At 42.2% G+C, this 24620-nt stretch overlaps 1 protein-coding gene across 2 annotated transcripts in view; it reads left to right on the top strand.

The window, feature by feature from the left end:
* Positions 1-24620, top strand: part of NCK1 (NCK adaptor protein 1) — a 93594-nt gene that overhangs the window by 32704 nt on the left and 36270 nt on the right. The window lies entirely within an intron of this gene.

The raw sequence follows: 24620 nt of genomic DNA, 5'->3' as shown, positions 1-24620 counted from the left end.
CCTTCCTTCCTTCCTCCCCTCCCTTCCTTCCTTGCTCCCTCTCTCTCTCTCCCTCTTCCTCCCTCCCTCTCTCTCTCCCTCTCTCTGTCTCCCCTTCTCCTCCTCTCCCCCTCTCCCTCCCTCCCTCTCTCTCTCTTCCCTCCTCTCTCCCTCCCTCCTTCCCTCCCCTCTGTGTAACTCTGACTTTCAAATAAATCTTCAAAACAAAGTTCATAGAAAATGTGTATTATGGAAAAACTATGCATAGATTTAAAAATTTTTGCATTGAAACTTTTTTTTTTTTTGACAGGCAGAGTTAGACAGTGAGAGAAACAGAGAGAAAAGTCTTCCTTTTTCCATTGGTTCACCTCCCAAGTGGCCGCTACGGCTGTCGCGTTGCAGCCGGCGCCCCGCCGATCCAAAGCCAGGAGCCAGGTGCTTCCTCCTGGTCTCCCATGCGGGTGCAGGGCCCAAGCACTTGGGCCATCCTCCACTGCCTTCCCAGGCCACAGCAGAGAGCTGGACTGGAAGAGGAGCAACCAGGACAGAATCCGGCACTCCAACTGGGACTAGAACCCGGTCTGCCAGCACCGTAGGCGGAGGATTAACCTAGTGAGCCGCGGCACTGGCTGCATTGAAACTTTTAATTTCAATTTTCTAAAGATTTTTTTAAAGTGCCCTTCTTTTGGTGTATATATATAGTGTGTATATATATGTTTAGTATATATATATATATATATATAGAGAGAGAGAGAGAGATACTGTCTAATTGGTATAGAGTCTCAGTTTTGCAGATGAAAATTATTCTGGAGCTGGATGGTGCTGATGGCTGCACAGCAACATTAATGTACCTAATGCCATGGAACTGTATACCTGAAAATGGTTCATATTGTAATTTTTATGTGTATTGTACAAGTTTGCTAGGGCTGTCTTAACAAAGTACTATAGACTGGATGGCTTAAACAACAGAAATTATTTTCTCACAATTCTGGAGGCTGGAAAGCCTGTCATAAGGTGTCAATGGGATTGATTTTTTCTTAGGCCTCTTCTGGGCTTTTAGATGGCCATCTTCTGCCTGTCTTCACATGGTGTTCCCTCTGTGTCCATGTCTCCTTTTATAGGGACACCTGTTATATTGGATTGGGGCCCACCCTAATGACCTCATTTTATCTGAGTTAATTCTTGGAGTATCCCATGTCCAAATACAGTCACATTCTGCAGTACTGAGGATTAGAACTTCAGTGTATGAATTTTTGAGGGACACAATTCAATCCATAACATTTATTTTACCAAAATATTAAAATAACTTTAAAATATAATTACACTTCATTATAAGCCCATTTATGTTTAATTGCTGTACAGTACAATAAGGATTTGATCAGTTAATGTGCTTACATGTTTGTTATGTTAATTAAGACATTAAGTTCTTCATTATGATGTACTTTTTCGTTGTTGGTGGTTTATACCATAATTATCTGCTCATAATTCAGCAAGATTATTTATGGCTTCACTTTAGTGGTGACAAATAATGGCTCTCTACTGAAATAATATAAACTGTAGTATTCTTCAAATTATAGAATGGTGATATGTTCTTAATGTAATCGAGGGATAGTGTATTGAAATTCAGAGGGGTAATAAGTAAAACTTTGTGAAGCCTGACAAAATAATTATATAGGGAGTAATGCCTTCTATATAGAAACCATTAATAAGTTTGTTGAAGAAATAGAATTATAGTTGAGGTTTATTTTGAAGCAAGATTTTTGCTTGAAATGATTTTCTTTATTGTTCCTTGACTGTCTCCTCATAGTCTATAGTAATTACTCAGTGAACAACTGTGGAGTGAATAAATGAGTGAATTTTGGTATGCATAGTACTTTTGCTTTTGTTATATTTTTGTGCTTTCTCTCATTGGTGTTTCAAACTGATATTTCCAAAAGTGGGTAGAATTAAATGATATTTTATGTAAAAATATTTTTAAAAAATAAAACCTCCCATACAGTTTGATTTTTAGTAGGCTTTATTTCTGACTGGCCTGTTTTCATTTTCTTAGTGGGGGAAGTTGTTGCATAATTTTTTTCATTAAAAAGAGTGTTTAACAATTTGTGTGTGTGTGTGTGTGTTTAACAATTGAAATTACTTCACAAGGTAACTAGGACTTAAAGTCAAGGGGCCTATGGTGTGGTGTAGCAGGTTAAGCCGCTGCCTGCAATGCTGGCATCCCTTATGGGTGCTGGTTGGAGACCTGGCTGCTCCACTTCCAATCCGGCTCTCTGCTATGGCCTGGGAAAGCAGTACAAGATGGCCCAAGTTCTTGGGCCCCTGCTCTGGCGTAGGAGACCTGGAAGAAGCTCCTGGCTTCGTATCAACACACCTCTGGCTCCCTTGCGGCCAATTGGGGAGTGAACCAGCGGATGGAAGATCTCTCTCCCCCTCCCTCTCCCCCTCCCTCCCTCTCCCCCTCCCTCCCTCTCCCTCCCCTCCCTCCCCCTCCCTCCCCTCCTCCCTCCCTCTCTCCCTCTCCCTGTTTGTAACTCTGAGCTTTAAATAAATAAATAAATCTTTGTTTAAAAAAAATTCAAGCAGAACAGAATTATCTTATGAATTTACTTATCCTTTCACATTACTTATGGTATATTGAACTTAGTTATTTGAGGATTGCTTCCTCCCCCTTTATTGTTTACTGAGAGATCTGTAACTCAGCCAAACTTCCGGACTTAGTCACTTGGGTATTGTTACTTAGCTGATTCTTATCAGAAACAGGAAATTGTGAAGTTATGTGTTAACTGCAGAGTATTTCAAAATTGCATTTCTGGTAGCATCAGAAATTTCTGTTTACTACAACATTTAGCTGTTTTCTTATTTTTCCTGTATATAACAAATGGCTTGCCAGAAGGGTCATATTTATCTTTATCCACACATATACAAATAGTACTGTACCTTGGAGTTTACAAATGATTGATTAAATGATTTGACAAATAGTGTTACTAATAGCTACACCTGATGAATTTGTGAAAGACTGGGAAATACTGTGTTTTAGGGATTTGGTATGGTATCATTTGCATCTAAGGGTTACTAAAGTAGATTTTTTATGAGTTCTACACAGCCAAAATAATTCCTAAATATTAGGTTGTTAATTTCCTTTTTCACTGTGGATTTCAGAGGCTACAAGAAATGTGGTAGTATTGTATAACATGTCAACATTTGAAAGATCTGCACAACTCAGTCAATATATTATGTAATTATACAGTGGTGTCATGAGTAGATTAAAAACATTTATTCACTTTTAAAGGCACATCAATGAATGTTTTTTGTTCTGTTTACCTTTACATAAAGTAAGATTCACACTTTTAGGTGTGAATGTGATTTGACACATACTTAGCTTGACTACTGCCATCTAAATACAGAATAGTTCCATCATTCCCTCTGAAGAAAAAATAATTTCTTCCTGCTTTGTAGTCAAACCCTGCCTCCACCATTAACCTGTGATGATTGCTGACATGTTTTATCTGCCTTTGTAGTTTTGGCTTTTCTGGAATGTCATGTATAGCCTTTGAGTATGCTTTTTCACTAAGCACATGATGTTTCATGCTTATTCCTTTTTATTTCTGAGTAGTAGCCTGTAGTATGGATGAGTCATAGTTTGTTTATCCGTTTATCTACTCCCCTTTTAAAGGGCATTTGAGTTTCCAGTTTTTGGTGATTGTAAATAGAGCTGCTATAAACATTCAAATATAGGCTTTTAGGTGAACATATGGATTTGCTTCACTTTGGTAAATATCCAGGAATGAAATTGCTGGATCATATGGTTAGTTGGTATGTATTTAAATTTACAAGAAACTGGGCCGGCACCGTGGCTCAATAGGCTAATCCTCCGCCTGTGACGCCGGCACACCGGGTTCTAGTCCCAGTCAGGGCGCTGGATTTTGTCCTGGTTGCTCCTCTTCCGGTCCAGTTCTCTGCTGTGGCCCGGGAGTGCAGTGGAGGATGGCCCAAGTGCTTGGGCCCTGCACCCGCATGGGAGACCAGGAGAAGCTCCTGGCTTCAGATCAGCGCAGTGCGCCGGCTGCAGTGGCCATTGGGGAGTGAACCAACGGAAAAGGAAGACCTTTCTCTCTGTCTCTCTCTCACTGTCCACTCTGCCTGTCAGAAAAATAAAATTAAAAAAAATTAAATTTACAAGAAACTGCCAACCTGTTGCCACAGTGGCTGTATTATTTTACTTTCCTAGCACCAGTGTATTGAGTTCCAGTTGTTCTGCATCCTCATCGGCACCTGGTATGGTCAGTTTCTTTTTTCTGTCTTTCAACTATCACCCCTCCCTCCCTCCCTCCCTCCCTGTCTACCATTTAATAGCTGTGTAGTGGTATCATTATGTGGTTTTACTTTGCATTTCTGTAATAATGATACTGAAGACTTTCATATGCTTATATGCTATCTGTGTATCTTCTTTTGTGAAGTATCTTTTCAAATACTTTGCTTATTTTAAATTGGGTTGCTTGTTTTCTTTTTGTTGAGTTTATTTGAGAGGCCAGAGACAGGTACACTCATACCCACAATAGTCAAGGCTGGAGCAGGCTGAAACTGGAAACTGGGAACCCCAATCCAAGTCTTCCTTGTAGATAGTAGGGACCAAATACTTGAGCCATCAGTCTGCTGCTGCCCAGTGTGAGCGTTAACAGGAAGCTGGGATTGAGAGCAGAGCTGGGCCTTGAACCCAGGCTTCCCAACCATTCTTTGCCACTTGGCCAAATGCCTCCCTATATTGTCAAGTTTTTGGAATTCTTTACATATTGTAGATATAAGTCCTATGTCAGATATGTGATTTATAAATATTTTCTCCCAGTCTATAGTTTATCTTTCATTGTCTTTTCAGGGCAATTTTTTCCATTTTTTAAAAAAGGTATGTTTATTTATTTGAAAGAGTTACAGAGTGAAAGGGAAAGACAGAGAGAGAGAGAGAGAGAGAGAGATATCTTCCATCTGCTAGTTCACTCCCCAGATCGTCTCAACACTCAGGGCTGTGCCAGTCTGGAGCCAGGAGCTTCATAAGGGTCTCCCATGTGAGTGGCAGGGACCCAAAGACGTAAGCCATCATCCACTGCTTTTCCTATTAACAGGGAGCTGAATCAGAAGTGGAGTAGCCAGAAACCAGGGTCCATATGGGATGCCAGTGTTGCAGGCAGTGGCTTTATATGCTTTGCCACAACACAGGCCCTAAAGTTTACATTTTGATAAAATCTAATTTATCACTTTTTTCTTTTATAGATAATGCTTTTGATGTTGTATTATGAGCTCTTTTTAATCCAAGGCCACAATGATTTTCTATGTGTTTTTATAGTTTTTTTTAATTTAATTTAATTTTATTTTTTTTAGATTAATTTATTTAAAATGCAGAATGCCAGGGGGAGAGAGAGCTTCCAAGTGCTGATTCACTCCTTAAATGGCTGCAACATCCTGGGCTGGGACCAGGAACTCCATCTGGGTCTTTCACATGGGTGACAGAGGCCAAGTACTTGGGCCATCATCTGCTGCCTGCTCAGGCACATTAATAAGCAGTTGGTCAAGCCGGCGCCGCGGCTCACTAGGCTAATCCTCCGCCTTGCGGCGCCGGCACACCGGGTTCTAGTTCCGGTCGGGGCACCGATCCTGTCCCGGTTGCCCCCCTTCCAGGCCAGCTCTCTGCTGTGGCCAGGGAGTGCAGTGGAGGATGGCCCAAGTGCTTGGGCCCTGCACCACATGGGAGACCAGGAGAAGCACCTGGCTCCTGCCATCGGAACAGCGCGGTGCGCCGGTCGCAGCGCGCCTACCGCGGCAGCCATTGGAGGGTGAACCAACGGCAAAAAGGAAGACCTTTCTCTCTGTCTCTCTCTCACTGTCCACTCTGCCTGTCAAAAAAAAAAAAAAAAAAAAAAAGCAGTTGGTCAGAAGCAGCATAGTCGTGACTTGAACCGGCACACTGATATGTCACAAGTAGTGGCTTAACCTGGAATGTCACAACACTGGCCCAAGTTTTACAGCTTTTTTTTTTTTTTGGACAGGTAGAGTTATAGACAGAGAAAGGTCTCCCTTCCGTTGGTTCACTCCCCAAATGCCCACTACAGCCGGCGCTGTGCTGATCCAAAGCCAGGAGCCAGGTGCTTCCTCCTGGTCTCCCATGTGGGTACAGGGGCCCAAGCACTTGGGCCATCCTCCACTGCCCTCCTTGGCCACAGTAGAGAGCTGGACTGGAAGAGAAGTAACCAGGACTAGAATCCGGCGCCCATCTGGGATGCTGGCGCTGCAGGCGGAGGATTAACCTAGTGAGCCATGGCGCCAGCCCCTGCAGCTTTGCTGTTAAGTCTGTGACTATTTCGTGTTAAATTTGTTTAAAATAAGAAGTTTAGGTCCGGGTTCACTTTTCTCCATATGAATAGCCAGTTTTTCACCAGTTGTTGAAGGGGCTGTCCTCCATTGAATTGTCATTTTACCTTTGTTAAAAATAAGGTGGTACTATTTGTGTGGGTCTGTTTTTGAACTCTGTTCATGTAGGCACTGCCCACAGTCTTCAGTGTGGTTTAGTGAGCCTGTAGTTAGGATTGAGATCAGGTAATGTGAGTCCTCCGATGTCCTTCCATTTCAAAATTATATTAGCTATTGCAATTCCTTTGCTTTTCCATTAAAAAAAAAAAAAAAAGGTTGAGGGTTGCCAAGGGAAAGGTGCTAAGTGATTATAAGGAGGCTTGGTCCATGTAACTAGGTTATTTGTCTTTGTTATTTGCTGCTTATCTGGAGGAAAAACAAACATCTTTTTGACAGGAGGCAGTGGTCCAAGTTAGGCCCTTACCTCCCACAAAGACTGGCAGCAGAAGCAAAAGTTATCTCCTTAATTGTTTGCATTTCAAAGAGATGGCTTTCAAGTTCTGGAGAAGACACTTGTGAACCAACTGGAGAAGATTTATATCACAAAGGAGTAGAGAAAGGATTATAATGGCAAGCTTTCTATTGTACCTTTCTTAAGAGGGGCTTCAGAGGCCTATATCTGCCTACCACCAGATTTTGTCTGGAAGAAGCAATAACTTCTCCTGGCAGTATTGAGCTTTCTCAGGTGAAGAACTTAAGGGGAATGGAAGCCTCATCTTAGGGATGTGGCCTTGAGCCCTTAGTAACTATGGTAATGTTTATTCAGGTTTATTAGGGTGTGTTGGGGGCGAATGGGGAAGGAAGGTGGTGGACAAAATCATTTGTTCTGAAGGTCAGAATTTTATAGACCGAAGTTGAGACCTTCTTGAGAAGAGGGCCCAGAGGAGCTTTACTACAGTTGTGTCACAGAGAGAGTCTTTGTTATGGGTTACTCACGCCAACTCTCTTCTCATGGGAATATTCTCCATATTCTCTGGTTTCTCTAGCTAGGAGGATTGGGTTCTCTTGGAGTTTCAGTCTCCCATATCCTTTGCTCAGTTCTGGGCATGACTGTACCTACCTTAATGGTGAATTGGTAGAAGAGGAAAAATTGTTGGATTACCTCTCTGCCCCTTTGTAGCTCCTGATCTCCTTTTCTGTTTGCTATCTTTAAAGGGACAAATTTTCTGTTGTGGCATTTTTTTTTTTTTTTAAGATTTCTTTATTTATTGGAAAATCAGAATCAGAGAAAGGGAGAGACAGAGATCTTCCATCTGCTGGGCCACGCCCTAAATGTTTGCAAGGGCCAGTCTGGGCAAGGCCAAAGCCAGAAGCCAGGAGCTAATCTGAGGTTTCCCACGTGGGTGCAGTGGCCCAAGTACTTAAGCCATCTTCTGCTGTTCTTCTCAGGCCACCAGCAGGGAGCTTGATTGGACTTGGAGCAGCCAAGACACATTTGGAATGCCGGCATGGCAGGAGGCAGCTTTTACCCCTGTGCCACAAAGCTGGCCCCTCTTGGGGGTCCTTATGTACAAGACATCTCCACCATTGTGGCAGTAGTGCAGATCCACACCTGAAGCTGGTCTGAGAACAGGGAAAAAAGAAAAGTTGCTCCAGAGATTTAACCCACACTCTGCTCCCAAAAAGCCTTTTTTTCCTTTTTGGCCAAATGAGCTTTTGAGGTCTTGTGATTTGTTTTCTTTTTTTCCTTGTGATTTCACCCACTGTAAAATTTCCTGTTCTCTCTGCCTTTGGGTAAAGCGAAGGGAAAAAAGTGGTGTAGGGGGAGGTGGTAATAAAATGTATCACTACTGTATTGGTCTTTTTGAAATTAGAATTCCCTCCCCAATTTGCTTATTTACAGTCTTCAGATTACTTAGGCAGTTGTTCTTTGTTTTTTTTTCAGAAGTGTTATTTATAATCACGTAGAGGAGTTACAGTGGGTTTACTCCCATCTTCCCCAGAATTAAAAATACTAGACCAATGAATTTTGCAGTGTAAACAGTTCATTAATACAGTTTTAGTTTCTGTGTTGAATATCTCTAGCTATCTGAAGATACTTTTAAGATGTTCTTCCTTTTTCCAACCACATACCTGTGTGAGGCCAAGCTTTTTCATATATTTCTACCAAATTATATATTGCAGTACATGAAATGTAGAAACAGATATTTGCAAAATTTTAATATTTTCTTTTCACCAATGGTTTTTTGAAAAATAGAATTATTTCATTAAATGCTAAAATGTTTTGTATTTATGATTATTTTTAATTGAATTAGTAAATGTCCTTGCAGTTTCTCAGTTTTAATTCTTATGATAAATATCGGAAGATATAACTTACATAAGCAAAGTCTTTGGAATTCTCAATTTTTAAGTGGAAAGAGATCTTTGAGGCCAAAACTTTGAGAATCACTGCTCGTATTACTTTTTTGTTACTATAATACCTGAGATAAGGTACTTATGAATTGATGAGAGATTTATTTAGCTTGTAATTTTAGAGCTTCAATTTCCAAATGGCTTTGGCCCTGGTGAGAGACCCATTGGTGGATGGGGGATGGTAGAGTATAACAGGAGGGGATTGTGTGGTGAGCCAGGAAGCAACCCTCTCCTTGAGAACTGCTTTCCATAGACATGCCCCCAAAGACCTAAGGATCTCCCAGTAGCCCTTACCTCCTAAAGATTTCACTACCTCCCAAAAGCACTACCCAGGGGAGCTAGCCTTTAACATTGGAGGTGCTGGTGGGGAACATTTGGTGGTTTCTGTGTGCACTCCTTTTCTGTTCTGTAGGAGGCAACATGGTAATTGAAAGTACATGGAGAAGTGAAAAGCACATGTATTTGACTTTCATTTTCCACTAGTTGCTTTCCAAGATTGAAAAACCATTTTAACCTTTTAGCCTCTGAATCATACTTTATAAAGTAAGGATAATACTTGAAAGGCTTATTTTACAGGAAATGCAAAGATAATACCTGATTTAAAAAAAAGAAATTTCCAGTCCTTGTGAGAGAATGCAAACCTCTGATCCTAAGGCTGTGGGTGTTCTCCAACTTAATCTGTTGATCCCTGCCCAGGGAATGGTGTCACTTTTAAAGGTCTCTAGAACAGTAAGTTTCATGTTCTTATTGACATATTGAAAAAGACCAAGAGTATGAACAGTGATTGTGTACAGGTCTATTTTAGAAATCAGATTGGAGCTGAGTTTAAAAAACAGATTGAGATCAGGAAATAAGTCCAAGAAGAAAGGCAAGGAGGATGTGAGTACTATAACCAGAGACTTCTATCTAGTCTGAGGTCCATTGATGTTGGTTTGATCAGAGCACAGCAAGCAGTCATTGAGGATCACAGTCAACAGTTAAGATTCTGTAAGGGAAATCCAACAGTTGATATCAGGTAGAAATTGGACAAGGGTTTGTAAAACTCATGGTTTCAGATGCCAGGTGTGTGGACACAGAGACAAAAGGATATGAATCCAGGGGCCAGCACTGTGACATAGGCCACACTGCCTGCAGTGCTGGCACCCCACATAGGTGTCGGTTTGGGTTTCAGTGGCTCTGCTTCCAATCCAGCTCTCTGCTGTGGCCTGGGATAGCAGATGATGGCCCTGGTCCTGGGTACCTTGCGGAGAGAGGGGCAGAGGGGCACTCCTGGTTCCTAGCTTTAAATTGGCCCTGCTCCAGCTGTTGCGGCCATCTGGGGAGTAACCAGCAGATGGAAGACTTTTCTCTCTCTCTCTGCCTCTGTCTCTCTGTGGTTTCGCCTTTTATATAAATAAATGAATCTTAAAAAAGAAAGAAGGTGCTGCCTTTAAAAAAAGAATGGATGTGAATCCCGTTCATGAAATCAAGAACAAGACTCAAGGAGCATCGAAGTGCAAATATTGTGAGTGTAGTTAGAAACATGGACTTGATGTTTTAGTAGATGAAAGTAGAATATTAATGGACTACCTTTATAATCAGTGTTCTGGGCTGGATTAAAGTGGAATTCATATTTAATTTATAAAAATTAGGTTAAAAGAGCAAAAGAAATGGCTGTTAAAATAGCGTAGGTGTTCTTGCTATCCATCACTCAACTCTTGATTGTCTGATTATGCATGAGATGGGCTACATCATTGTTTCCTTAACTGATCTCAATTGCTGCCCTCCCTTCTGGTAGTGTATGTATCTCATCTCACTGTGATTCTTGTTTTAAATTTATGTATTTTCAAAAAATCTTTTTAAAGATTTATTTGTTTGAAAGTCAGAGTTACACAGAGAGAAGGAGAGGCAGAGACAGAGAGAGAGAGAATCTTCCATTCTGCTGGTTCACTCCCCAGGTGGCCGCAATGGCCAGAGCTGAGCTGATCCGAAGCCAGGATCCAGGAGCTTCTTCTGGGTCTCCCACACGGATGCAGGGGCCCAAGGACTTGGGCCATCTTCTACTGCTTTCCCAGGCCATAGCAGAGAGCTAGATCGGAAGTGGAGCAGCCAGGACTTGAACCGGCGCCCATGTGGGATGCCAGCACTGCAGGCGGTGGCTTTACCTGCTAAGCCACAGTGCCAGCCCCTCAAATTCTTTTATCGTGTGCTTAACTGAAGAAGTGATCGTACAAGGAAAGTTACAAGTGAGTTTTACGCATTTTAATTTTACTTGAAAATCAGAGGGAAAGGGGTGGAGAGAGAGAGCTTCTACCAGCTGGTTCCCTTCGCAAATGCGTACAGCAGCCAACCAAGCCTGCGCCAGGCCAAAGCTGGGAAAATGGGACTCCATCCAGGTCTCACATGTGAGTCATAGGGATCCAAGTACTCGAGGCATCACCTGATGGCTCCCCATTGTGCATTAGCAGGAAGCTGAAACTGAAAGTGGAGCTCTGATCTTTGATATGGGCATCCCAAGTGACATCTTAACTGCTGTGCTAAACACTTTTTGGTGATTCTAGTTTAAAGCAAATCTAGTTTTGTATCTGCTCACTTTTCTTGCATATCTTTTCCACTCCTTTTCCCATGTTGTTTCTTTATTTTTTTAAGGTTATTTATTTACTTGAAAGGCAGAGTTACAAAGAGGCAGAGGCAGAGAGAGAGAGAGAGAGATCTTCCATCTGCTGGTTCACTCCCCCAGATGGCCACAACAGCCAGAGCAGGGCCAGTCTGAAGCCAGGAACCAGGAACTTTCTCTGGGTCTCCCATGCAGGTGCAGGGGCCCAAGGACTTGGGCTCCATTGCTTTCCTAGACCACAGCAGAGAGCTGGATTGGAAGTGGAGCAGCTGGGACTTTAACCGGTGCCCGTATGGGATGCCGGCACTGACTTTACCTGGTATACCACAGTGCGGGCCCCTCCTATGTTTCTTATTAGCTAACTTTTTAGTTTGGTTTCTTCCTTTTTATAGTACATTTAGAGTTAAGTAATGTATAATTATGGTGAAATTTTCAAACTTATCTATGGAGTGGAAAGTAGAACTTCACCTGTCTTACTACTAAGTGAAGCTACCACTGTTTACAGTTCAATGTATATCTTCCCAGAACTTTTAATGGATATGCAAACATATGGAATAGGAGTTCTTTTCTAAATAGAATTATAATGAGCATGGAGCCAGCATTATGGGGTAATGGCACTGCAGGTGGTGGCTTTACCCATTACATCTCCACGCCGGCCCCTCACTTAATATTTCTTGAACATTGTTTCATACCACTACAGGTTGAATGTCTCTAATCAAAAAATCTGAAATCCAAAATGTTCCAAAATATGAAATCTTTTAAAAAAGGACTTGGTTATTTGGAAGAGGGGGAGAGAGAGAGATCTTCGATTTGTTGGCTCACTCTGCAAATGGTCTCACAGCCAGGGCTGGGCCAGGCCAAAGCCTGGAACTCTTTCTTGGTCTTCCTTGTGGGTGGCAGGGACTCAAGTGCTTGAGCCATCATTTGCTGCTTTCTAGGTGCTTTATCAAAGAGCTAGATCCAAAACCAAGCAGCTGGGACTTGTGCCAGCACTCTGATCCTAGATGCAGGCTTCCCAAGCAGTGGCTTAACCCCCACAATACCTGTACCATAAAATTGAAACTTTGTGATTACTGGTGGGACACCAGAACTGGAAAATTCCACACCTAGCCTGATGTAACAGATTACCATTTCAAAGTGCAGATACACTAAAAATATTGTATTAAATTATCTCTAGGCTACTGAATATGGTATATGTGAAAACAACAAATTTCAGTTTAAGGCTTGGATCCCATCTCGAAAGTCTCATTTTGTATATGCAAATATTTCAAAATCTGAAAAAAACCTGAAACTATTCTGGTTCTATGCATTTTGAATAAGGGATATTTAACCTGTACTTAACATTTGGTAAAAACACTGATAGATTATATTTTATTCTTAATTTTCCACACATTTGTGATGCTGCAACAAATATACACATGATTTTTTGGGTACCTGCATCATTTTTTCCTGGATTATATAGATGACTTTTTTTTTTTAATATTTATTTGAGAGGTAGAGTTACAGACAGAGGGAGAGACAGAAAGGTCTTTCCTCTGCTGGTTCACTCCCCAAATGGCCGCAACGGCTGGAGCTGCGCCGATCCAAAGCCAGGAGCCAGGTGCTTCCTCCCGGTCTCCCATGTGGGTGCAGGGACCCAAGGACTTGGGCCATCCTCTACTGCTTTCCCAGGCCATAGCAGAGCTGGACTGGAAGAGGAGCAACTGGGACTAGAACTGGCACCCATATGGGATGCCGGCGCCGCAGGTGGAGGACTAACCCACTGTGCCATGGCGCCAGCCCCATAGATGACTGTTTCAAAGAAATGTGCATTTAAATTTTTGACAGCTATTGGAGCCAGCACTATGGCATAGTAGGTTAAGCCTCTGCCTGCAGCACTGACATCCCATATGGCGCCAGTTAGTGTCCCAGCTGTTTCACATCCAATCCAGCTTTCTGCTAGTGGCCTGGAGGACAGCAGAAGATGGCCCAAGTACTTGGGGAGACCCAATCCTGGCTTTAGATCAACCCAGCTGTGGCCATTGTGGCCATTTGGTGAGTGAACCAGCGGATTTAAGACCTCTGTGTCTCCCTCTCTCTGTAACTCTGCTTCTCAAATAAATAAATAATTTTTTTAAAGATCTATTTTACTTATTTGAGAGTTACAGAGAGGCAGAGACAGAGAGGTCTTCCATCTGCTTGTTCACTCCCCATGTGGCTGCAACATCCAAAGCTGTGGGGATCCAAAGCCAGGAGCCAGGAGCTTCTTCCGGGTCTCCCACATGGGTGCAGAGGCCCAGGACTTGGGCCATCTTCTATCGCTTTCCCAGGCCATGGCTGTGAGCTGGATCGGAAATGGAGCAGCTGGGACTTGAACTGGCGCCCATGTGGGATGCTGGCACTGCCGGAAATGGAGCAGCCGGGACTTGAACTGGCGCCCATGTGGGATGCTGGCACTGCAGGTGGCAGCTTTACCTGCTACGCCACAGTGCTGTCCCCAAATGAATAAATCTTTTAAAAAAATTTTTTGACAGCTTTTGCTTACTTGGTCATCAAATTTTTCATCTATGGGCAGGCATTCGGTCTAACCAGTTAAGATACTTGTGTCCCATATTTGAGTTCCTGCCTTCATTACCTGGCTCCCAACTTCCGCTTCCTACTAATTCAGATCCTAGTTGATAGTGGTAATGGCTGAAATAATTGGGTCCCTGCTGCTCATGTGGGAGGCCTGGATTGCATTCCTGTCTCCAACCTGGCCCAGTTCCAGCCAAGGCAGGCAAGCATTTGGGGAGTAAACCGGCAAATAGGAACATTCTCTGTTGTGTTTGTGTGTCTGTGTCTTTCTATCTCTCCAAAAAATATATATAACCAAGTTATATTTTTATATAATCAAATGACAAACTAGGAAAACAGTAAAACTGATATCACAAATGGTGATTACTCTGACTCCATGAAGAACTTACAAAAATTGAAAAAAGCCATACCACAGGAGAACAGGCAGAAGATCTGAATAAGTAATCCATACAGTAAAACAAATGCAAACACCCCTTCAAAACAGGAAATGTGCAGTCTAGTGTAAAAAGAGAAATACAAATAAAAAACTAATCTAAACCATTTTCTCCTATCAGGTTGGCACAGATCCAAAAGATTGACAACATAGTTTATTGGAGAGGCTGTGATAAAATAATTCCTGATATATTGTTGAGAATACAAAAGGAAAAGTATATGGATAGGGAATTTGGCAATATCTCACAAGATTATTTATTTATTTTGTTTTTAAAGATTTATTTTTATTTATTTGAAAGAGTTACAGAGAGAGGTAGAGACAGAGAGAGGTCTTCCATCTGCTGGTTTATTCCCCAGATGGCCGCAACAGCCGGAGCTGCGTCGATCCGAAGCCAGGAGCCAGGAACTTCCCTGGGTCTCCCCCATGGGTGCAGGGGCCCAAGCACTTAGGCCATATTTTACTGCTTTTCCCAGGCCATACCAGAGAGCTGGATTGGAAGAGGAGCAGCCAGGATTAGAACCGGCGTCCATATGGGACGCCGGCGCTTCAGGCCAGAGCTTTAACCTGCTGTACCACAATGCCAGCCCAACAAGATTATTTAAATCTTAGTTTCAACTTAGTATTCTTTTATGATTCTTAATTCAAAGGTATACTCTCAGAAAAACAGTATATTTGTATACTAGTATTAGGGGTCTTCAAAAAGTTCATGGCAAATGCATATTAAGAAAATGTCACGGATTTCAAAAATTTCTATACCAAAATAATCACACTTTCTCACACACCTTTTGAAGTACCGTATCATCTGAGGCAATTCATTGCATCACTATCAAAAGCAGAAAAATAGAAATAACGTATTATCCATCTTTAAGGTCTAGTTAAAAAAATATGATACTTTTGTAATTATGAAATACCCTGTAGTTTTTAGAAGTAGTAGGGAGTGTTAGCAAGAAAATTTCATATACTGCTATGGAATGATCTCCAGCATGCATTGTTAAGCTTAAAAAGCAAAGTTCAATGGATATAGCTTGTCTTTCTGTATGTCTTGTGAAACAGAGATGAAAATTAGAAACTTATTTTCTTATATATCGTATACTTTTCTTGAATTTTCAAAAAGAAACAGAACTGGGGCCGACACCATGGCTCACTTGGTTGATCCTCTGCCTGTGGTGCCGGCATCCCATATGGGCGCTGGGTTCTAGTCCCGGTTGCTCCTCTTCCAGTCCAGCTCTCTGCTGTGGCCTGGGAAGGCAGTGGAGGATGGCCCACGTGCTTGGGCCCCTGCACCCGCGTGGGAGACAGGGAGACCAGGAGAAGCTCCTGGCTCCTGGCTTCGGATCGGCGCAGCTCCAGCCGTAGCGGCCATTTGGGGAGTGAACCAATGGAATCTGTCAAGTAAAATAAAATTTAAAAAAAACAAAAAACAAAAAAACAGAACTGTAAACCATAAAATAAAAGGTGTGTATTCAATTTGAGTGCTGGTTCTTTTTCTGGCTGTTCCACTTCCTATCTGGCTCCTTGCTAATGGCCTGGGAAAAGTGTTGGAGGATGACCTGAGTTCTTGGCCCTTGTCCCCCACTGGGAAACCTAGATGAAGCTCTTGGCTTACAATCCCTTGGGGAGTAATCAGCTAAATGGAAGATTTTCTCTCCCTGTCTGTCTCCCTCTGTCTCCCCCTCTCTCTGTAATTCTGACTTTTTTTTTTAAAAACTTTTTTTTTTAATTTATTTTTGACAGGCAGAGTGGACAGTAGAGGGAGACAGAGAGAAAGGTCTTCCTTTGCCGTTGTTTCACCCTCCAATGGCCGCCGTGGTAGGTGCGCTGCGGTCGGCGCACCGCACTGTTCCGATGGCAGGAGCCAGGTGCTTCTCCTGGTCTCCCATGGGGTGCAGGGCCCAAGCACTTGGGCCATCCTCCACTGCACTCCCTGGCCACAGCAGAGAGCTGGCCTGGAAGAGGAGCAACCGGGATAGGATCGGTGCCCCGACCGGGACTAGAACCCGGTGTGCCGGCGCCGCAAGGCAGAGGATTAGCCTACTGAGCCACCACGCCAGCTAATTCTGACTTTCAAATAAATAAAAACTTTTTAAGTTAAGATTTATTTATTTGAAAGGCAGAGTAAGAGAGTGAGATATTCCATGTGCTGTTCACTCCTCAAATGGCCACAGCAGCTGGAGCTGGGCTGGCCAGGAGCCAAGAACTTCTTCCAAGTCTCCTACATGGGTGGCAGGGGATCAAGGATGGGGCAGTCTTCCACTGCTTTCCCAGGCACATTAGCAGGGATCTGTATCAGAAGTGGAACAGCTGGGACTTGAATTAGTTCCCCAATGGGATGCTGTCATCTAGGTAGCAGCTCTACTGGCTCTGCTACAAAGCTGGCTCCCAATAAATCTTGTAAAAAATTTAAAGATTGTTACCTTATGGGGGGAGAAAAAGAGATGGGAGCAGACACCTGAATCTACTTTGCTAAATAGTTTGGCTTGGAGAGCTAAATGTCTTTCATAATTATGAAATAATAAAAAGGTATTCCTTGCTCATAGATTGGAAATTTTAATATAATTAAAATATCTATATTGCCTAACAATCTACAGATTCAGTGGAATCCACATCAAAATATCAATATCATTCTTTACAGAATTAGGAAAAATAATCCTAAAATCCACATAATCACAGAAGACCCAGAATAGCCAAAGCAATCCTGAGGGGAAAAAGTCAAGCTGGAAGCATCACAATATCTGACTTCAAAGCATAGTAATTAAAACAAAGTAGTACTGGCATAAAAACTGACACACAGATCAGTGAAACAGAATAGAGTCTAGAAATTAATTCATGTACATAGAGCCAGCTGATTTTGACAGAATAATCTCTTCAGTAAATGGTGCTGACAACGCTGTGGTGTGTGTGTGTTGTGTGTGTAGAGGAATAAAATTAGCTCCTTACCTCTCACCGTATACAAAAATCAACTCACATTGGATCAAAGAACTAAACTTATGACCTGATACTGTGAAGTTGTGGGAATGGGAAGTACTTTAAGGCATTGGTGTAGGTGGTGACGTGACCTCTTGGATAAGATCAAAGCAGAGGCAACAAATGCAAAACTAGACAAATGGGATTATATCAAACTCAGCTTTTGCATGTCAGGAAACAACCGATAGAATGAAGAGTCATCTAACAGCTTGTCTGACAAAATATTAATATCCAGAATATATCAGCAACTCAAAAAATCCAACAACAGCCAGAAAAAAGTACAGTTACCAAATGGGCAAAGGACATGAATAGCTTTCAAAAGAAGAAATACAAATGGCCAACAAATATTTGAAAAAATGTTCAGCATGACTAGCCATTAGGGAAATGCAAATCAAAACCACAATGTCACTTCACCCTTAACAGAATGGGTGCTATCCAAAATATAGCAATAATGCTGGTGAGGATGTGGAGAAAGGGGAACTCTTATACTCTGTTGGTGGGAATGTAAATTAGTGCAGACACTGTTTAAAACAGTATGGAGATTTCTTTAAAGTAGGAATAGAGTTGCCATGTGATCCAGCAATCCCACTATTGGGTATATACCCAAAATGAACATGTATCAAAGAAATATTTAAAGCACCATGTTTTTAGCAGCACTGTTCACAGTAGCCAAAATATGGAATCAACCAAGATGTCCATCATCAGATGAATGGATAAAAAAAATGTGATGTGTACAAACACACGCAGAATGGAATATTATTCAGTTACCAAAAAAATGACATTAAAAAAATTTTTTTTATTTGACAGAGTTAGAGACAGAGAAAGGTCTTGCTTCCATTGGTTCACCCCCCAAATGGCTGCTACATCCAGCACTGCGCCGATCCGAAGCCAGGAGCCAGGTGGTGCTTCCTGGTTCCCATGCAGGAGCAGTGGCCCAAGCACTTGGGCCATCCTCCACTGCCTTCCCGGGCCACAGCAGAGAGCTGGACTGAAGAGGAGCAACTGAGACTAGAACCCGGCACCCATATGGGATGCCGGCACACAGGCAGAGGATCAACCAAGTGAGCCATGGCGCTGGCCCCAAGAATGAAATTCTATCATTTGCATCCAAATGGTTGCAACTGGAAGACAGCATGTTGAGTGAAATAGGCCAGACATAGAAAAATAATTACTGCATGTTTTCCTTTATTTGTGGACATTAAAACTTAAAAAAAAAAAAATGCCTATGTGTATCAGTTTTGCTGCAAATACAGTATTTTTTTCAAACTTTGTTTTAAATCTTTTTCAAATTGTTACTTGTATACTAATATAATTTTAATTATCTTTGACCATTAAAGTGTACTATATGAGTGAAGTTGAACATCTTTTCATTTGTTGTTTAAAACCCTTGCCTATATTCCTGCTGAACTGTGGTCTTTTTACTTTTTATTTATTGAACTCTTTAGTGCAACTTTAACTCTTTGACTGTAATGTAAATTAAAAAGTATGTTAAGTCAAAAATGATAAATGCTGTTAAAAATAAAAATGAAAATTTTAAATTGCATTTTTAAAAGAGAAATTGATCTTCAAAAATATAGGAACAAATGAACTTAACTGTGTATGCAGTTGGTGTTATAACCACACAGAGGCCTATATTTTACCTCTCCCTGTAGGATCTGTATATTAGGGGAATCAATTAATGAGGCAAGGTTATTTATAAAACATTCACAGTTTCTGAGAGTAGGAAGAGCTACCAAATCATTTTGAAAATAGTAAATCCATGGGCCAGCGCTGTGGTTTAGCAGGTAAAGTCGCTGTCTGCGATACTGGCATATGGGTGCCGGTTCATGTCCCGGATGCCCCACTTCTGATCCTGCTCCCTACTACTGTGTCGGGGAAAGCAGCAGAAGATGGCCCAACTGCATGTGCCCATGTGGGAGAGCTGGAAGTAGCTCGTGTTTTCAGCCTGGCCCAGCCTCAGCTGTTGTGGCCATTTGGGGAGTGAATCACAGCAGAAGATCTCTGTCTGTCTGTCCCTCTGTGACTCTGCCTTTCAAGTAAATAAAATAAATCTTAAAAAAAAAGGGGGGGGGGGGCTGGCGCCGTGGCTCAACAGGCTAATCCTCCGCCTTGCGGCGCCGGCACACTGGGTTCTAGTCCTGGTTGGGAAGCCGGATTCTATCCTGGTTGCCCCTCTTCCAGGCCAGCTCTCTGCTATGGCCCGGGAAGGCAGTGGAGGATGGCCCAAGTCCTTGGGCCCTGCACCCGCATGGGAGACCAGGAGAAGCACCTGGCTCCTGGCTTCAGATCAGCGTGATGCACCGGCCGCAGCGGCCATTGAAGGGTGAACCAACGGCAAAAGAAGACCTTTCTCTCTATCTCTCTCCCTCACTATCCACTCTGCCTGTCAAAAAAATTTAAAAAAATTTAAAAAGCTTAAAAAAAAAAAAGTAAATCCAAGCAATGATTGTCCTTGGGTGATAAAGCCTTTGCTGTACAGAAGTTAACATTTTTTCATTTTATAGTGTATATCAAATCATGATAGTTAAAAACTTACTGGCATCAAGAATATGGAAATATTATTTCTACATTTTTATTTTTTATCTTCAATCTTTTTTTATAATAATGAAAGTTTTACGAAATTATAGATCCACATGCAGTTATAAGAAATCTTAGAATTTACTGAGAAACAGTGTCTCCTTTACCCATTTTCCCTAGTGATTATGTCTGACAAAAGCACAGTATCACAACTAGGGTATTAATGTTGATACAGTCGAGATGTATAACATTTCTATTACCTCAAGAATCTCTCAAATTGCCCTTTTATAGCCATGTTCACTTCCACTTGCTCCCCTCCCCTTGTAGCTCCTGGCAGCTGCTAATCTGTTAACCATTTCTGTAGTTGTTTTTAAAAAAGATATATTTACTGGAAAGGAAGAGTGATAGAGTGAGACACAGAGGTATTCTATGTGCTGATTCAGTCCCAAATGCCCAGAACAGCCAGGGCTGGGCCAGGCATTCCGTCCACGTCTCCCCCATGTTGGTGGCAGGGATCCAAGTACTTGAACCATCATGTATTACCTTCCCAGGCACATTACCAGTAAGCTGGATTGGAAGCAGAGTCCCAGGACTTGAACTTGCACTCTGATGCATGATATGGGTGTCCCAAGCTTAACTCAATTGAGCTATAACACCTGCTCCCAAATTCTGTAATTTTTCATCTATATTTTTGATCGTTTCAAGAATGTGATATAAGTGGAATTGTATGTTACGATTAGCATTTTCATTCAGCATAATTGTCTAGGAAGTCATCCAGGTTGTTTTGTGTATCAATCATTTGTTCCTTTTTTTCTGTTTGTTTATTCATTCATAGATGTGGAAGAGAGAGCAACTGGGGAGATAGGGTGTAGAGAGAAAAAAGTGTCTGCATCCACTAGTTCACTCCCCAAATGCTCGAAGTCAGGAGCCTGGAACTCTATTTAAAGAGTCTCCAGTGTGGGTGGCTGGGGTCCCTACACTTGAGCCATCTTCTACTTCCAAGGATGCATTAAGGTGAAGCTTGGTGGGAACTGGAACTCAAACTGGCACTCTGATATGGTATGTAGCCATCCCAAGTAGTGTTTAACCTGGAGCACATAATGTCTACCCCTGTTTTTTCTGTTTTGGTATGGATGTGCCACAGTTTAACTATTCATCTGTTGGGGGACATAAGGGTGGTTTCTAATAGGTTTTGGCTAATACAAATAAGATGCTATAAATACTCATGTAAAAGTTTCAGGTTAACATAAATCTTCATTTCTCTTGGATAAATTCCCAAGAGTGTAGTTGCTTAGTTGTTTAGTTGCCAGTTGCATGTTTAGTTCTGTGAGAAACTGCTTAACTTTTTCAAAGTATCTGTATCATTTTGCATTCTCATTAGCAATGTATGAGCCATCCAGTTAGAACATGTCCTTAGGGGCCGGTGCTGTGGCGTGGCGGGTAGGGCCAGCGCCTGCAATGCTGGCATCCCATATGGACGCTGATTTAAGTCCCGGCTGCTCCACTTCAGATCCAACTCTCTGCTCTGGCCTGGAAAAGCAGTGGAAGATGGCCCAAGACCTTGGGCCCCTGCACCTATGTGGGAGACCCAGAGGAAGCTGCTCCTGGATCCTGGTTTCGGATCAGTGCAGCTCTGGCCATTGCAGCCAACTGGGGAGTGAACCAGCGAATGGAAGACCTCTCTCTCTCTCTGCCTCTCCTTCTCTCTGTGTAACTCTGACTTTCAAATTAATAAATCTTTAAAAAAAAGAAATAAAAAGTACTATTTTATTTAAAGAAAAGAAAATGTCCTTGTCAGCATTTGATATTGTTATTCTTGGCCATTTTGATAACATCTCAGTTTGGTTTTAATCCATATTTCCTTCAAAGACAATGGTGATGAATGTGTCTTTTCATATGCTTATTTGCCAGATACACATCTTCAGTGAATGTCTCCTCTTTTTGTTATTTTCTAATATAGTTGTAGTTGTTTTTTCTAAGAACTGTTGAATTTTAGTGGATCTTGCTTTTGGTGTAAAGTCTGTGAGTAGCTCTAAATCCTGATGATTTTCTCTGACTTTTTTTTCTAAAATCTTCATAATTTTATGTTTAAATTTGTGATGTATTTTGAGATGAGATTACATTAAGGTCATTTTTTGTTTGTTTACCCAGTTGCCTGTTTGTTTTAATAACATTTATTGAGAAGACTAGTTTTCCCTCTAATGAATTTTTCACTTTTGTCAAAATTCATTTCGACATATGTGTGTGTGTGTGTGTATGTCTTTATTTCTGAGTTCTCTGTTCTCTTTCATTGTCTGTGTGTCCAACCCTTTGGCAGTATCACCTTATTATTTTTTTTTTAAGGTTTATTTATTTATTTGAAAGGCAAAGTTACAGAGAAGAAGAGACAGAAAGGAGAAAGGTCTCCCATCTGCTGGTTTACTCCCCACGTGGCCAAAATGGCCAGAGCCAGGAGCCAAGAGCTTCTTCTGGGTCTCCCACGTGGATACAGGGGCCCAAGCAGTTGGGCCATCTTCTACCGCTTTCCCAGGCCATAGCAGAGAGCTGGATCAGAAGTGGAGCAGCTGGGACAGCACCCATTTGGGATGCTGGCACTGCAGGAGGTGGCTTTACCAGTTACGTCACAGCGCCGGCTCTTCACCTAATCTTGACTACAGTAGCTACATGAGAAATCTTGACATTTGGAAAATTGATTCTTCCCACCCAGTTGATTCTTCCTTTTAAAAATCATTTAGCTATTCTAGTTACTTTGCCCTTCCACATACATAGAATTGTCTATAAGTACAAAAATTCTTGAATTTTATTAAGAGTTGCACACTATGAGTTTTAGGAAAATTAATGTCCTATGTTTAACAAAGTCTTCTAATCAATGGACATTTATTAGTTCTTCTTTGATTTCTTTATCAGCATTTAATACTTTCTAACCTATAAATTGCCTTTATGTTCTCTTAGATTTCCTTCAGTTTTTTTTTTTTTTTTTAATTGTAAATAGTTTGTGTATTTAATTTTGGTAGTCGTGGCTCAAAGCTAGTATTGTGGGCAGTTGGTTTCCCTGGCTAGGCTTTTTGCTGGTCCTTCCCTCCACATCTGAAAGGTGGGGGGACAAAGATGTATAGAAATGCAGGGTTTATTTAGAGGAAAGCAAAAGTACAATCTCAACAACTACACAAGGCCAGCCTAGGGTGGGGTGGGGGCCTAAGGAAGGAACAGCCCAAATGCAAAAAAAAGCTACAGCAAAAAAACTCTCACGAGGGGAAAAAAAAAAAAAAAACCTCCTTGAAGGGGGAACAAAAACTCACTAACAGGAAAAATCCCTAAACAAAGCAAGGATTTTAAAAAGTTTAGGCGCTGTGGTTCATTTGGCTAATCCTCTTCCTGTAGCGCAGGCATCCCATATGGGCGCCGGGTTCTAGTCCCAGTTGCTCCTCTTCGAGTCCAGCTCTCTGCTGTGGCCCGGGAAGGCAGTGGAGGATGGCCCAAGTGCTTGGGCCCCTGTACCCACATGGGAGACCAGGAGGAAGCACCTGGCTCCTGGCTTCGGATTGGTACAGCACCAGCCGTAGCAGCCATTTGGGGAGTGAACCAACGGAAAGAAGACCTTTCTCTCTGTCTCTCACTGTCTATAACTCTGTCTAATAAAAAAAAAGTTTAGGCCTTCTCTTTATATCATCCAGAGGCAGAGCGTGATGTCCAGGGTCAAGCCGAATTGAATATTCAAGAGATCAGAGTTTGGTAGCAGAACTTGAGCGCTTCCCAGTTCCTTGCCCCATTTTTGAAGTATCAGCAGTGTTGTGGTATCAAGTGCATGATAGGAGTGGGAATGTCCCCCCTGGTAATTTTATGATAATAAAATTATAATGAGCTTAAGGTCTTGATGGGAGCACATCCTGCTGCCATATTGGATATTTTTAGATGTGGGTGGCTCCACATTTGCAACATTGTGGAACTTGCAGTTATGAAAGATGGAGGGACTTCTCTAGCTAGACCTGTATGTGAACTGAAAGGGAGGCTTGGTTTGTGCACAGAAGGGCAGTTGTCATGCCTGCCAGGCCAGGCTGTCTTATAGGCTTGTCACACCTGTCCAGCTGCACATTGCCTGGGACTGTCAGTCGGGCTCTGTGGGTTGATTATGGCTGTTGCTCAGTAGCCTGCATTACTGCAAATTAGCTCAGAGCTGTCCAACAGCAGTTCAGTTGAGACTGTCAGACCTCAACTCCATTTGCTAGCCACCTACATTCCCACAGCACTGATATATAGAAGTTCAGTTGATTTTTGCATTGACCTTGTGCCCTGCGACCTTGCTGAATTTACTTATTAAAATTATTTGAGGGGCCGACACTGTGGCATAGTGGGTAAATCCACTGCCTGCAGTGCCAGCATCCCATATGGGTGCCAGTTCGAGTCCTGGCTGCTCCACTTCTGATCCAGCTCTCTGCTATGGCCTGGGAAGGCAGTGGAGGATGGCCCAAGTTCTTGGTCCCCTGCACCCACATGGATGACCTGGAAGAAGCTCCTGGCTTCGGATTGGTGCAGCTCCTGCCGTTGAGGCCATTTGGGGAGTGAACCAGTGGATGGAAGCTCGCTCACTCGCGCTCTCTCTCTCTCTCTCTCTCTCTCTCTCTCTGCCTCTTTGTAACTCTGCCTTTCAAATAAATAAATACATCTTAAATTGTTTGATTGGTTAAAGTTTGAATAGTTGGATTTATTTTTACTATCCTAGTGGGAAGTTCAGGACTGTGTAACTAATTTCCAGTTGTCAGCTTGTGCTTGAGCTAAAGTTTCATTATCTTTTATTCTGAGTTAGAGTTCCCTGTATTTATATAGGAA

This window comes from Lepus europaeus, chromosome 2 (genome assembly GCF_033115175.1).
Source record: "Lepus europaeus isolate LE1 chromosome 2, mLepTim1.pri, whole genome shotgun sequence".
Taxonomy (NCBI): Eukaryota; Metazoa; Chordata; class Mammalia; order Lagomorpha; family Leporidae; genus Lepus; species Lepus europaeus.
Note: the sequence above shows the minus strand (reverse complement) of the source record. Positions and strands in the feature narration are given on the sequence as shown.